The sequence below is a fragment of the Channa argus genome, chromosome 12, assembly GCF_033026475.1.
Source record: "Channa argus isolate prfri chromosome 12, Channa argus male v1.0, whole genome shotgun sequence".
Taxonomy (NCBI): Eukaryota; Metazoa; Chordata; class Actinopteri; order Anabantiformes; family Channidae; genus Channa; species Channa argus.
Genome location: NC_090208.1, coordinates 12,124,652 through 12,140,522, shown reverse-complemented (window position 1 = coordinate 12,140,522; position 15,871 = coordinate 12,124,652). Strand labels below are relative to the sequence as shown.

Below are 15,871 nucleotides of genomic sequence, written 5' to 3'. Positions count from 1 at the left end.
GTTTACCTCTGTAGCAGACAGTATGAAGATTAAAGTGTTTTTATTCGATCAAAGTAGGATTTGGACACTTAAATTTCAAGCCTGCTTTACACATCAAACTCAACTTGATTGTCATGGGCAGTACTATACAATCTGTGAAAGTACTACAGTATTATGCTCTCTGTGTCTAGAGGGTTGATTTTATCATTATGCCACTGGGTTTAAAGGCACTTTCTTTTTCAAATCAGAAAGCCCGTGTTACAAAAGAGCGGGAGATGACTTTGAAAAGCACAGGCTTTTACTAATCAAGGAGCATCTCATAAACAATGCTACCACATTAAAGTCCACCAGCTTTATTTTTATGCTTCAGGCTGTCCATCTGTCCATAAGTATATGTACGTCCCACTCCCTTGATTATCTGGAGTCTGGACAGCCATGCGTGTAAACTGGAATTTGACTGGACGACTCAAGGTGGTAGATGTAAAACATATAAGAATTTAGTGAAATCAACTAGGATTTCCCTTATAACTTAGTGTGAATATGTTTACATTTTCTGAGCTCTCTACAACATACACACAAGTGTTGCTCTGCTTTGAGGACTTATGACTTGAAACAATTTGAATAAATATACTGCTGAGAGTTCATAGGCTTTCTGAAAAAACCTAGCTAGCAGACTTCCAAGCATGCATTGTTTAAAAGTTAAAACTGCTTGGAATCCATTCTTGTTTTTGCGACAGAATAGAAAATGCATGATGCAAACATTTATTTTCATAATAATATAAAAGAGTTCTTGTTAGGATTGGGATTGGCTGCTGGGAGCAGCATCAGTTGTTGCTTTTGTATTAATTATTGTTACAAAAATGACGTCAAGAGCTGCAATTTGTATGTCAAATAAAGGACAAACACTTTAATATAGCAAATGGGAAAAAAATTAAATCCTATATTCATTGACCACGTGTGACTAAATAGTTTGGTAAATTAACATCTTGACTTAACTGAGCTTTTTTTGTCTGGTGTTCACTTATCCAAAATAAAATGATGTTAAACCAACTTTTAAAGCTTAGTTCAGTTAACATAAGCAGAGGAACGCAAGTTAAACACACTGATGATTGATTGACAGTTATTAATTAGGTAGGCTAAGTGTGTTTACTAGAGTTACTTTTATAATGATGAAAATGTCTTTGCCATTTTGTTCAGAAAAATAGAATTCAATTTGATGGTTTAAGATGGACTCTTGATTTTAAAAGGTTATCATCAAAAGGTCGAAATGGTGTTTTTAGGTTTTATCTTGTCCTACAGGACAGTGTCACATACCAGAGGCACCATCATGGCTAAATTCATCTTTCTTCTAGTTGCAGAGTTGGAAGTCATGGACCTGCAACCAGATTTTAAGCCATGTACAGGTTACATTGTTATTACTTTATGATGGATGGCAGGGGTGCTGGCGGTGGAGGAGAGGGGTAGACACAATCAACTGAGTGCTAAATCAGCTCCAACATGAAATGTAGCTCTTCATTAAAAAACACAATTACGGTGCCGCTGGTGTTCTCATGTGCCATTTTGTTTTTGGCAATCATCAATCAAAACTCCACTTCTTATGCACGGAGAGCCTCTCGCCACACATAATAGCAACACTTATCTCAGAACATTAACTCTTAAATGTTTTGACAGGCATTGATCTGTCCATGCTCCGCATCTGTTTGCAAAATGAGCAGGTCGGTCCGGCACCCATTGTGTGTGAGGCCTGGTGCTGCAAGCTTCAGTACAGACAGGATAGCCGTCCATCAAACCTACTCGTTTGCAGACTACCATTACCTTGCAATATATAAAAAGCTATTTATTCCCCAGCAAGGCAGTTCACAGTGCAAGTCTTGTGAAGGTCAGGATAGGGTCTGACACAATGATTCATATGCCGCGATTATAGGATTCTCTACACCTTAATTAACATCGATTGGCTGCCGACTAATCAATTGAACCAGTGAGGAACAAGCAAAAAGAGGCCGGTTTCATTTTAACCCGACCCAGTAATGAGATATGGTTGGCAGAGCCTCTCCCATGTGAGCTTTATGGGTTTGTGAACCCTCAACCGCCTCTTGCCCCCTTTGTCACTCACTCACTCATTTACCATGGTCTGCTTGTCTCTGCCTGTTAAGGAGTTCATTCCCCGGCAGTAAATGCTAGTCAAATAAACAAGGGGTCAAGCCTATGAAGCTGAGAAACAATTATACAAGCAGCTTTCTCATCTCTGCAAAGCTTCCTCCTCGCTCCCATTTCTGGTTTATTCGGTTTGGAACTGTCGTTCACTGTGTGCGTGCGTGTGTGTGCGTGCGTGCGTGGGTGTTGGGGGGGGTAATCAGCAGGTGAGAGCACAAGTTAAGATTAAGTGTCACACAGAATTAGAAGTGGGATGGATAGAAGCAATGTAACTAGCCAGAGGTTGGTGCAGAAACACTTGAATGGATGTAGACCTGCACACATATACAGTTTATTTTTGAGCAACAGAGATGTCATTCTCGACTTCTTTTACAGAAACACTCTTCTGCTTGTCATTGCTGCTCTACGAGTATAGTAGACTAAACCATTTCTGCAATTGTAATCATAGTTTGAAATAATTTCCCCTGGAGGGATTAAACATCATAAAGTGCATTTAACATGGATTGCAAAGTTAATCCAAGCCTTAACATCCATCTTGACCCATATTCAAAATCCCCTTCATCACGGTTGTACTTTCTTGCTACCTCGCCACACATGGCCACAGATCTACCTCCTGATCAGTTTTCTATCGGCGTCACACGCTGCAAGGGAACAAAATAGGGTGAAATAATTACAATTAAATGTATTAAGTGTTAATCAATGGCAGAGCAGGAGCGGAGGATCGATAGAGGGAGAAGCTGCCCACACCACGTGACACAACGACTTCACAATTACCAATTAGGGGGGTAATCAGGATTTCATCAGACACTTGGCTCTGATGGAGCCCTTTGAACTAGCGGGGCGAAAGGGAAAATGATTCAGATATGCCGGTGGTTTACATATGCACCATAGGGGGGAGCAGACAGCAGACAGTCAGAAGCTACTGCAGACTAAATGCTCCATTGGCATCTTGCTGGAAACAAACAAATGATAAACAAAATGATAACAGTCTAGCAGGAATAAATCAATTGCAGGTATTATCAACAAAACAAACATTTGCCCATCAACCCTTCCTTTCTCATTTTCCTCCCTCATAGCTTTTTCCTCCTGTACCCTCGTCTGCTGTTTGTTAAAACTGGGAGATTAGAGCTCAGACTGCCAGCTGACAAGGGGAGATGTGGCACAAAGCACCAGAGCCCTATGTAAGCACAAACTGTAATCACTGTAATCGCTGGTTTATCCCGCTGCTGCCTCTGATGACAGTAAGAGGGTTGAGCCCCCTCATTCTATTGACCCTTAACATAGGGCAAAAAAAATAAATAAAAAAAATAGGTGAATAAATGAATCAATGAAAGAATGCGAAAGGAAAAAAGGAAGCAGTCAATAGTGTGAGACAGGGACTGTGCAGCAGCTGTCAAAGTTAGACAGATTTGTCCACATTGGAGGGTAATAAAAGAGAACTGGTGTGCACCACTGTTACCTTTCAGAAGTCAAGTGATTTATATCAGGAAGAAAATACCAACCAAGTGGAAAGAGAGAGAGCGAGCTACACCAGCTTTGAAAATTTCACAAGGAAAAGAGATGCTATGCTGAATCTGCTTCCAACATGCCAAATTGCTCTGAGTGATTTTCCATAGAATCCATATCGTAGAAGTACGCCTGAGGTAAGTCAAATAAGAACAGACACGGTTCAGCTGACGTTCCGCGCTGAGGGGACGTCTCTGGAGCTCCTCCACAGTTTGTATATGTTTGATTGAAGAAGTAGTCCCTGTCAGGGAGTGCAAACTCTCCATTTGCTTTCAGTTAAAAAGAGCAAACATGTCCAAATTGCCTCACCACCTTTACACACACACGAACACTGGTGTTAAGGAAAAGAAAAGATGCACAGGGTGCTGTGGGGACCTGGAGTGTGGGTGTTTGTCTGTGTGTCTGTGTGTGAGTGTGCAAAGACAAAGTGCATGTTGGTTATTGTTTGGTTTATGCAAACACTGCTGTGCATGCATGTCAGGCTTCGATATACTACAGTTTTTTATTGGTAAGAAAAGAAAGAAGGGGGCATAGACAAAAGTGACGGGCGGGTCAATATCCACGTCGCTCTGTTGAGACCCATTACGCGTCAGTGATGGTCTTCGCCACCCACGGTCAACTTCATTCATTATCTTTCCCAGCTGCACGCTGCAGCATCCATCTTTTGTCATTCAGCCTGTCTCTGGGTACAGCACAAAAAAAAAAAAAAAAAAAAAAAACACTTTAAAACTCCCATGAAAACCTCAAGAAAACATTACAAGAAGCAATGTCCTTGAGCACTGTGCATTTAGCTCTCGAGTACAACCAAGACGTATTAAAAACTGAGACCGAGTTCCCACAAAGTGTACTCCACCAATATTACACATCAGTGCCTGTTTGTAGATGCTGGAGAAAATCCTGCAGTTTTGGGGGGGTGGGGGAGAAAGTGTATTACTTTAAGTGATGTCCATGCAGGTTGGGGCTGAGGACTTTGAGAGTTCACCATACTTCTGAGGCCAACTCCTCATCTCTGCTTGAGGCCACATTAGCCACTGGGAACATTACACACCTAAATCTGACTGAACTGTTGATGGAGGAGTTTTGATTAGGAAGTACTAAAGAATGCCTGGAATAAAGAAAAAAGGACAATATCTCTGTAACCAGTCTATATAGAGTATATATTTATATATACATACAGTGTGTATACACATTATATATACACACAGTATGTATCTGTTTGCACTGGGAGCCTCATGCATCACATTTTGCAGCATTCATATCACGTTTCTGGCAGATGACCATCACTATCGCAGCACTTAGGGGTTAGAAGGTTGAGGGCAAATTGAAAGAGTATATGCTAAAGTAATATAATATAAAATAATAATAGAGAATTGTACAAACGCAATCAAAGAACCCGAGGCAGTATTTCTATGGAGATAAATACTGTAATCCATATTCTTTACAAGCTGATCAATCTATATAATGCCATCGCTGGATCTACTCAGCACATTCTGCCTTTATACTACAGCTACAAAATCTGTTTCCAAAACAGCAAGCCAGCTGATCAATGCAGATTATGGGGATGGGGCATGAATGCAACCAACATAAATACACTGGCTGAGTGTGGGAGTGGAGGACTTCAAGTGCATCGCTGAAGGGGCTCATTGTTCCCAAGCGCTCATAAGCTCACATAGCACCACACGTACCGGAATGAACATGCAAACGTGTGCATGCGCCTCCATTTTTAACAGATGATCGATCAGCGTGAATAGCCACGGATGACGGCAGTTAAGATTGATTGCACTGCCTGCCTACTGGGTGGCAACGGCAAAAGGCATCTCTGTCTGACACTATGTGTGATCAGCCACATTCCTTTTTTTTTTTTTTTTTATAGGATTATCTATGTGGATATATGCAAAAATGAATAAAAAGCACAGAATTTCGGTTCAGTAGAGAGAAGACAGAGTGTTTATGTGCAGGTGCTACCCTCTGTGAATGGCCTTTATCAGGCTTTCTTAACTATGGAATAAAAGTTTCATTAGGGATGGTTAAACAAAGGTTACGATTGATCATTTGTCATGAACTACTCCCTACACTTACAGAAATTCAATGCTGGTTCACAAGAAATGAGTATCTCCAGCTCATTTTTTCCTTGATAAAAATAATCCCCCCTTGGCCATTCACGTAGATTAGGAGCTTTCCTAAGATTTTGACATCATCCAGTTTTCCCTGTCTCGAGTATTATGTTTGGAAGATAAGCTGCAGTTTATCTCAACGCAACAACTAACTGTGGAAAATACAGGGGCCCTAGACTATACAGACTGAGAATTAAAACTCAAAGCCCACTTTATTAGGTACATCTGTTCTACTGCTCATTGGCCTAAATAGCTTATCAGCCAATAACATGACGGGAACTTCTAAAGTTTAAACGGAGCGTTGTGGTTGTGGGTGCCAAACAAGCTGGTCAGAGTATTTTAGAAAGTGTTGATCTACCTGGATTTTCATGCACTACCATCTCTGGGTTTCAGAGAAGAGGTCTGACCAGGAGAAAACATCCAGTGAGCAGCACTTCTCTTGTAGAAAATGCCTTATTGACAGCAGAGGTCAGAAGAGAATAGCCAGATTGATTTGAGCAAAAAGGAAATGCAACTGTAACTCATCAGATTCGCATCATGGATGCGCAGCCCACAAACCCTGGTACTGGCACATGTTCCTGATAAAGTGGCCGATGATAGATGCAACTCTATGTGAGGTCCGTTGATTGGCTTTAGATCAAGAGCCTAAAGTGACACTCGGCTTGATAAACACATACTTTTCCCGTTTCTCTGTGTTTAGATGAAAAGCTACTTTCACTGAGGCTAAAATAATATTTTGTAACAGAGAAGGAGCTTGGGCTTGTTTACAGTTCCCACTGATATATGAGACTAATCTAAACAGTGGTTACAACATTTTCATTCTCTGGTCTCTTCTATTTGTACATTTGTCCACTTACTGAAAAAAAATCTGGCCTTTAGTTTACAGTTCATGTACTTTTTTATTAACACTTAGCTTGCAGAAGGCACGTATCCATGGTTTCTTGCACATGTTACCTTGTGGCGAGCGTGTTTGTATTCAACAACAATCTCAACTATATGGAAACAGTCTGCAGGGCAAAGGCTAATGTGCACAGCTGAGGTCACTAAAAGTCCATTCTCCAATGTTGCCTAATATCTTATAGTGTAAATGTTTTGCTGAAATCCGCACACATTTTTTGGTCTTTCATTCACGTGAAACCATCAAAATATCAATTTACTATTAAATATATAAAACTGCGCACAACACAACACAACACAACATAACTGTTACACGGACACAACTGATACATGGACACAACTGCTCACGAATCCAATTTTGTATTTGTATTTGCACACAAATTGTTTTGAATTGCACTACCGCACTGAGAACGGCACTACCTCACTTTATTGCCTACTCAGAACTGCACTACCTCACTTTATCGCCTTTTTTTAAGAACTGCACTACCTTATTGCTCTTATTTGTTTGCTCTTATTTTTTTTTACTTTTTTAATTTCATTTGTATTTTATTTTATTTCTATTTTTTGTATATTCTCATCTTCTTTACTGTGTGACATTCAGAGTGGAGGGCAAAGTAAGAATTTCATTGTACAGGGTAACATGCGTTCTATCTGTGCATATGACAATAAACACTTTGAATCTTGAAACTTTGAATCTTGAACAAAGTGTAAACTTTTTTTTGTTTGTTTCACCTTTCCAAGTTGCAAGGTAATTCTGTATTTTGGACCAAAGCAAATAAAGCCTATAGAAACCCAGACACTCAGTTTCACAGACTTTTCTGGGCTCAAATTTTTTCAGGCAACACAGGGATTTGAGGTCAACCCAGAGAAAGGTTATCACCTCAGGGGACGAAACCCACCCCATGAGGAGCATTCATTCAGTCCGGGTTGGCTGCAGTGAGGTCTAAGCCATGAGAGCAGAACTGACACCACAAGGGTTCTTCAGCTGTGGCAAACACTCCATTAACAGTGCTTACAGGGCATGTAGTGCAAGTCTTAAGTGAGGTTTAACCAAATCCAGAATCAGAAATTTCATTTCTGATTTGAGCTGGCAACAACACACAAAATGGAGATTGACCTCTGTGTTCCGTTATGTTTAAAAGATGGGCTCATAGTTGTTCGAGAGCATCTTAAACCAACAGTCATGTGCTCATATGAACACTGAAAGAGGTCTTAGTCGCTGTAACATCACGCTGGCCTGGCAAAGATTGCTTTTTAAAACCCTTTCAATGCAAGTGACTGGGGCCAACATCCACAATCCTTGTTCTGTTAAAAAAAAAAGAAAAAAAAAGAAAATGTATGTTTAAATCTAATGTGATGCTTCAGCTGTCTGCTTTATTAAATCAAGTGGACACATTAGACTGTTAAAGCATTTTTACTAAAATTCAATCTGTGTTTTGGCAGACAGTTTCCACGTTCAGTGACCGTGGAAGAACAGTAACAAAAACTGGGAAATTTGTACTAAAACATTTGTAACTCTGCAGGACATAAATAAATGTGGCCAATTAGGAAGATTAACGGCTTACATTGTCTGGACAAAGTGCGTCGTGTTGACCGAGAGCAGCGGATTTCGGCCCACATCACTTAGATCTTACGGATGGATCTCTGTGTATTAGCAGTAGGAAAGGTTACAGCAAGTGAAAGCTGTTTAAGACTTGAATGATGAAAAACCCGTCCTTTGACTTTAGTAAAACGTGTATTTATTATTCAATTAAGGGTATATTTTGGGGGCACTGTATCTCTCTATCTTGAGAAAAATAAAGCTAGCCTTTTATAAATAAAAGGTTATGCATACTTTTATGTATAAAAGCCCTGGGATACATCAAACTCAAGAGCCACTGCAATTTCTTGGCAAAGATTTTAAGTAAGTCTCCCATTCTTGTTGTTTTGTAGGAGCACCAATCCAGCTGCAGACAAATCAAACCTGCTCAGCTAACCTCTTTGAAATTAATCCATTTATTTTGGTGCCACAACAGGTATTAGATGATGCAATTTCTCTCTCCACCTGAAAGGTCAATCCGTGATTCTGCACATGCTGTAGACATCTGCCTGGCTGCGCGCACCAAAATTCCATTAAAGTAGAAATTTGGCACATGTTGGAGAGTAATGCGGGAGTTTGACTCTTCCAAATTCAACATTTGGGGAAAAAAAAGAAGACTTGTTGAGCCAAATAAATCCAGTGAAACTGCTTTTACAGAGGGGAGTGAAGTCACAGTTTATATTGTTTAAATTACACAATAAAAGCCCAGCCCTGTATGATAATTAATTTAGATGAGTGTTAGAGTTCACATTGTTGTATTCACTTGTATTCTTTCAACACTGGTAATATACAACCATTCTTTCCAAGACAATAAAGCTCATATAATGAATCTTCTTTGACACCGATGCTCATTTTTGCATTCTCATGTAAAGCTTATCTCGGCTTTCAAGGCAGGGACACAGAGAGTGGTCGTTTGGAGCCCAGACAAAAGTGTCTGTCTCCAAAGGCTGAAAGATAAACTTGCTGTGTCCTCAGCCATTTCCTTGGATATCTGGAGATATACATCCTGAAAATTGCACAGCTCAAAAGAGAGCAAAGAACAATGTTTTGTTTAAACTTGATAGGGATTCCAAGTCCTGCCAATATTAGTTTAAATCTCTCTCTCTCTCTCTCTCTCACACACACACACACACACACACACACACACACACACACACACACACACACACACACACACACACACACACACACACACACACACACACACACACACACACACACACACACACACACACACACACACAGACTGAACTGCAGCCTTGTAGCCAGAGTGGATATTCACATAAATAATGCATTTTCTGCACTTTATTTCTCTTCCATGCAGATGAGTATCATCATCTTTCCATTTACACAGTGGTCATAATTAGAGCAAATGAAGCAGAGTTGTGTATACTGTATATTGTAACATGACACAAGCAGCCATATATTATTTATACGATTGCAGCAGCTATGACGGTGAGTAACTACAATGCTAGCATTAGTCCCCCCTCTCTCGTTTAAAATGAGGCGGCAGAGATTTCTGCTGCTAAGGAGCGAGACTCTAACATACGATATGTGACAGATCATAACATGCAATCCGATCCGTACAGAACATGTTAACTGTCCTTGAGGCCTTAGTGGTAGATGGATGGTGAACAGCCTGGAAATGTAGGCATTTTGTGTACGTTATTATTCTAATACTACGACTTCAGATTATTACTAAGTCAAAATGGCTAAAAATAAAAGTCATTTCCACCTACTTTAAGACAATACTTCATTAAGAAATCTGTTGCTATTTGAAGGATACAGTACGCATCGATTGGACAAATGCTTTTACTCCTACTCCACTTCCTAACCTGATGACCAGACTTTCATTACCCAAACTAAATAACAGATTTGAAATATATCTATTCTAATTAAAGTAAACAATGTATGATGTGCCACTTGGTCAAAAACAAGGAGTGTCTGATCTCTGGGTATGTATATGTAAATCATAACGCCCACAGTTTCTCTCCAGGTGCCTGTAAAAAGGCAGAAGGGGGATTGAAATGTGTAATAACCTCATGAATCGATTTGTTTGGTGGGTGAGGCTTATTCACTGCGGGCTGCCCGTCTAATGATTTACGATTTCCAGAATGATTTTTTCTATTCTTGCCAACAAATGATGCTGCTCGCTATCTTCCTGGTGATGCTTGATTTATCTTCCGACGAAGGCCCCTGGGACTTTCAGCCTGTAGGCCAATTTTAGCCTAAGCCTCATTCCAGGGGGATTGTGTAGAAGTGAGGAGTGGGTCATATTTTTTTTATTTATTTTTTTACAACTAGTCACATGAATATTAATGTGTCACATACTGAAGAAAAATGATAACTTAACATGCAAGGTGTGAAGTAAGACTCCTGAGGGGTGTGCAACTGTGTGCATATACACTGCATGTGGCTGAATTGAAATAGCAGACAGGCTAGTGTTCATACAGACACACACATGCATCCACACACTAAATATATTCTTTCCACAGCATAAAGGAATTCATCCTGAAATATTCCGGTGACAGGCCCCATTGAATTGCTGACCAGGGTTAGCCTTTTGAACCGTTCCAGCTGAGATTCTGAGCTCCATCTCAAGATGCATCTCTGCAGGCGTCAGATTCTCCGGCCAGATACCCAGCGGTGCCTCTGCTGCGCTGGCCTTCAGACGGACGGACGGGGAATCAAAACAGAGATGCAGAAATGCCACCGATTTGACTTTTCAAGGCGTCAAGTCCTGTTTGTTACGCACAAAGAGCGACGTCTGCTGCCGGTTCGAGTGAAAGGAGTGCTTTGGGGAGCTTATGTGGCTGCATGCACAGCACAGCAACAACAAAAAGATTCTAATCCTATCTTTGGACCGATTCAATCTCTATTTTGGAAAATTGGAAACAATTCTGAGGTTTGTCTGAAATAAGAACACCACACTGCTCACACCAACACACCAAATAGAATATCTATTCACTCGCTGTATTTATAATCTACACACAAATCAATAAGCACACTGTATCACTGATCCCCCCTCCGCCATCCCTCTGTCTCACTTTCCCAAGTACGCACACACACACACACACCCGCACACACCAAGACCTGCCTTTAAGCACAGATTTTTCATTTCCAGTCGCTGTCACCATGGTAACTTCCAATGTCCGACTTGGGCCAGTGTGTGCTTCCAGCACTTTCTTTCTTTAAAGCCCCTTTCAAAGCCTAAAACCACATTTCTTCACTAACGGTCACCCACAGCGCTTAGCTTCTAGGAGGGTGTTTAGCTGTTAATTACCTCATATGACAAAGGGACAAACAGGTGCCTCTAATAACAAACCACTCTATCTATACAAGCCACAAGGTTTAGGCATAAATAAACCTCTTGGTACAGCTGCTGTTTTGTAATCCTACAAACAGAAGGGCAAAATGAAAGAGATTGAGCATGAATTTGCAGGTTTTAAACCAGCCATTTTCACCCGTGCCCACCACACCCAGTTTGTGCATTCAAAATGGCCACCTACGTCGCCACAAAGATGAACATCTTGGCAGAGCCGCCCATGTGACAATCAAATATTACTGTGCTGACCGATCGATGAGAGCCACCCCTGACCTTCCTCATTCACATCTCGATAATGAAAGACGAGCAGGGGGTTATGAGTAACCTTAGTGTTCGATACAGGAGGAGTCAGACGTCAATACCTCGGCAAGGGTCCAGGGCCGCATTGGCATGCGGGTAATCGCCGGGGGTCTTAAGGAACTGTCCTGCAGGAAGCATTGTTGGGATTAAAAGCTTTGGCTGGACTGAGCTCTCCTGTCTTCTTGGTGTCAATATGCAGAGGTACCATCAATCACAACTTTAGTCTAAGGAGAAAGTAATTTACTGGCAATACAAGTACACTCAGTACAAGAATGTACTTGTTTTTCAGCTAAGAACAAGATATGACATATATTACATTATGATAACTAACTGGTAAAATACTTTACTTTTGCAAGACACTGATAAAGCATAAACATTTTAATGGCCAACCTCAGAAATAAAAAAGGATTATCACCACAGTATAAGTGCAACTAATGACAATGTTCATTATGACCCATTATCATCATGGATTATTCAGTTTTCATTGTTAATATGAGCCCCTCTTTAAAACAAAACGCATAGTGGCACCATTAAAAGTCCGCTGATCTCGCTAATAGCAGTTCCTTTTTTGCCATGTAGATGTGGGTGTGTGGACAACTTTAATACATCACCTTAACAATGAGAACAAATTAAAAATATTTGCTGATTCACAGGCAAGTTCTGGACCATAATATATATCTGGACATAACTGATCTTCTATTAATTGACTAACCAGCTATTCAGCTTATTTGTTAAAACACCAAAGTCAATGTTCTCTTCTGTGTGGAAATGTCGAAAACTCTTTAATACCATCTTCTTCTGTAGCTTTTATGGAGAAGCGTCATAAAAACCTTGGTTTGACTGCTTCAAATGTATGCAGTGCTTGAGTTTGACAGACCAGGAGTGCAAGTGATGGGAACAAGAAGAGAATAAGAAGTACAAAGACTGATATAGCTCTGGCCCTTTCCTGTACTAGTAGAGGTGACAAGGCATTCCTTGTATTCCACCCAACGCAGCAGCACTGTCCCGTTGAATTTGTCAAGGGAAACCAAGACATTTAGCTGTCTTTTAAGTTCTTGCCCATACCAACAGGTCTCCTGAGATAAAGCCTAAGGAGGAGGGGATCTCATTCTGGCGGAAAACAAAGTCTAGAGTGTGTCATCTTGTCTGTGGTTTTTTTTTTTCTCTTTCTTCCTCTTCTGCTCGGCTACTTTCCAACTCCGCTATGTATTTGGTGTCAACGTCTGTTTGTAGCAGAAGATTTATTGCAAAACACTTTGAAAAATGACAGCTTTTTGGAGCGCACTTTGTTGTGCTGTTGCATGGAACATAAAATGTGTTATCCTCACCTAATTCCATCATTTCTGGTATTTGTTATGACCTGAGGCCTGTCTCACAAAGCCGGATTATTGGGTAGGAAAGCTAACTTTGACTTAACCTTCACAGTTTCTCACATCACAAGACATCTGAAGTTGTAACCACGCTCTGTTACCGTGGGTTCTAATGCTGCAAACCAAAGCTCTATGGAACGGTTTTTCTCCAAGATCTTGTATAGACACATCCTCGCCCATCAATTGTAAGGAAACTGCAGCCAGCGTTAATACGAGGTGCCAACAGAGACAAAACTAGTTCAACAAAGTGAGACCACAAAGAGCACAGACCCAGACCTGTAAGAGCTCGCTTTATTTTTGAACGTATTTGCTACACCTCATGTTGCATTACATCACAGCAGTGATGCAATACTGTACATAAAGTACTTATGTTACGAACATGTAGTGAGGACATTATTTGATAAAAGTAAAAATGTTTATTGTATTTTGTAATTACTCATACTTTATGCTTATAAATGCAACAATACTTTTTTTATTATTAAATTATAGAATTGTTTTGTCCTTTTACAGCTTTTATATGTAAACTGTGCACCTGTATTCAAAAGTATTTGCTTCATTTTATTATTTTCAGTTCCTGCAGCAACATTTTTCTCAACTGGATTCAACACTTCCATCACATATTTTATTCAATATACAAACAGCAGGTAGTTGGCTGTTTGCTACAATCCCCACCTCTTTCATGTGAATTGCATCATGAGGAAGGCCTCAGCCATAACCGGGGTTAAGTTATGTTCTTGAAATTGCTCAAGAAATGCTAAAAAATACTGAGACTGCACTTGCAGGTCAAAGGTGGACAAAACAAGTTTCTGACTGTCATAAAAATAAAACAACCTAAAATGCTGAGACCTAAACCAGCAACAGTGGATCAAAAAGGCAACTGGGTGGGATACGGCACCAAATCAAGATCTTTGGAAAAACAAATTCACATTCTGATCCTGGAACTAATCAAACACCAACAGATGCCCACTTTGGAAAATAAACAACAACAACAACAACAACAGTGTAGGTGAAATACATACTACAAATGAAACTGGAGCCTGTGACAACACAATCACCATGAACAGGTACAGCAGTGTTTCAGATGGACCAGCTTTTATCCTTTGTCTCTATCATTCTCTAACTACAGAACCCATCTGTGTCCCACTCCTTCACATCCAGACCTTCTCTTTTTATTCTCGCTAGCCTTTGTCGCCGTTCTTATCACAGAAACCCATAGCTGTACATTCGTTAACAATTATTATAAGTTATTTGATCAAAGCCAGGTGAAGTCTGCCAGTGACCTGGTGGGAAATATTCTTCTAATTCCTATGATATTATAATACAGATAAAGTTAAGCCTTTTTATGACTCCCCATGAATTTTTTACCCTCAACATATTAAACATAAATTTACACTTTACCATTTGGTGTTTTTATCCAAGTATCTTAAGTATAGGCCTAAATATGTGCTGATCATGAAACACAATTAGTTTTTTGATCTACTCACATTGCATCTAAGGAGACAATCTGGCAATGTGTTAAAATACAATGTTCCATGCAGAAGTGTTGCATAGATAAAATAGGGAAGAAACGGTACCAAACACATGTATCAGCCATTTACAGTATGATATGAGTTTAATAAAGAGTAATTTCTTATTGCCATTTCTTATTTGTTATTGCCAAGGGATTGAATATGCCGGCCTGATGGCAGGCCCCACAGTTCACTAAACAATAGATGCTGTGGCTAAAGCAGCAAGTTTTGAATTTTTGATAAGGCCCAGGTTCTGTAAACATCCCTGAGACTGTTTTGCTGAGCACCAGTGATTTTGCTGGCAGTGTTCAGTTTTGTAAATATAGAAGTAAAGATTTCTGGACAGCCCTGACACCATTATGGTAGAATACGGCATCCTTTTGTGTCCTGCCATGGTCTCCTTACTTGACTACAGAGTATCCTTAAACTGTAGTGGCAAGGACTAAATAATTATTATTAAAATGTAATAATAATTAATGATTTATCATTCCCTCCCACATGTCCATTTAAAACATAAACACATTCTCAGTGTGTAATGTGGAGGTTCCATAATGACCTGACTATAACAAGGTAAATGGAAGTGGCTATAACAAAGCAACACTTCAGAAGATTTTAGAATTGTTGCAATTTACATTGGGAAGACTTTTTCCCAAATACTGTCGCTGCAGCACTGCATGGACAGGCTAACAAGCCACACATCCAGCACCAAGGCCATTCAGCTTCCTACCTCTGTACCCTCACCCCAATAAGCATGTACATGAGAAAATTAGGTCCATGTCAGCACCCACAAAAGGCCTTCTCCCGCTTTATATGCAGCACTTTTGAACATGTTCTAAAGCAAATGGCGAGTGGGCGGCACCACAAGTTCCACTTCTTTATGGTGTAGCATTACCCTGTGGCAGCTCCATGCACTTTCCTTAAAATCACACCACAGTAAGGAACAACCACGGTCCACTGGCTGAGGAGGCCATTGATGGAATTAAGGCTCATGAATAAGAATGCTGCACGAGGCGAGTGAGAGCTCTCCCACTGTGTAATATTGACATGCTACCCAGTCAGAAAATAGCCTGGCATAATTAGCTTTCACAAGCAAGTATGGGGCCAGCAGGAGAGGCCACTCTAGACACAGACAAAACCCT

The 15,871-nt window shown here is 40.3% G+C and overlaps 1 protein-coding gene across 20 annotated transcripts in view; it reads right to left on the bottom strand.

The window, feature by feature from the left end:
- Window positions 1–15,871, bottom strand: part of LOC137137609 (adhesion G protein-coupled receptor L3-like) — a 211,281-nt gene that overhangs the window by 99,284 nt on the left and 96,126 nt on the right. The window lies entirely within an intron of this gene.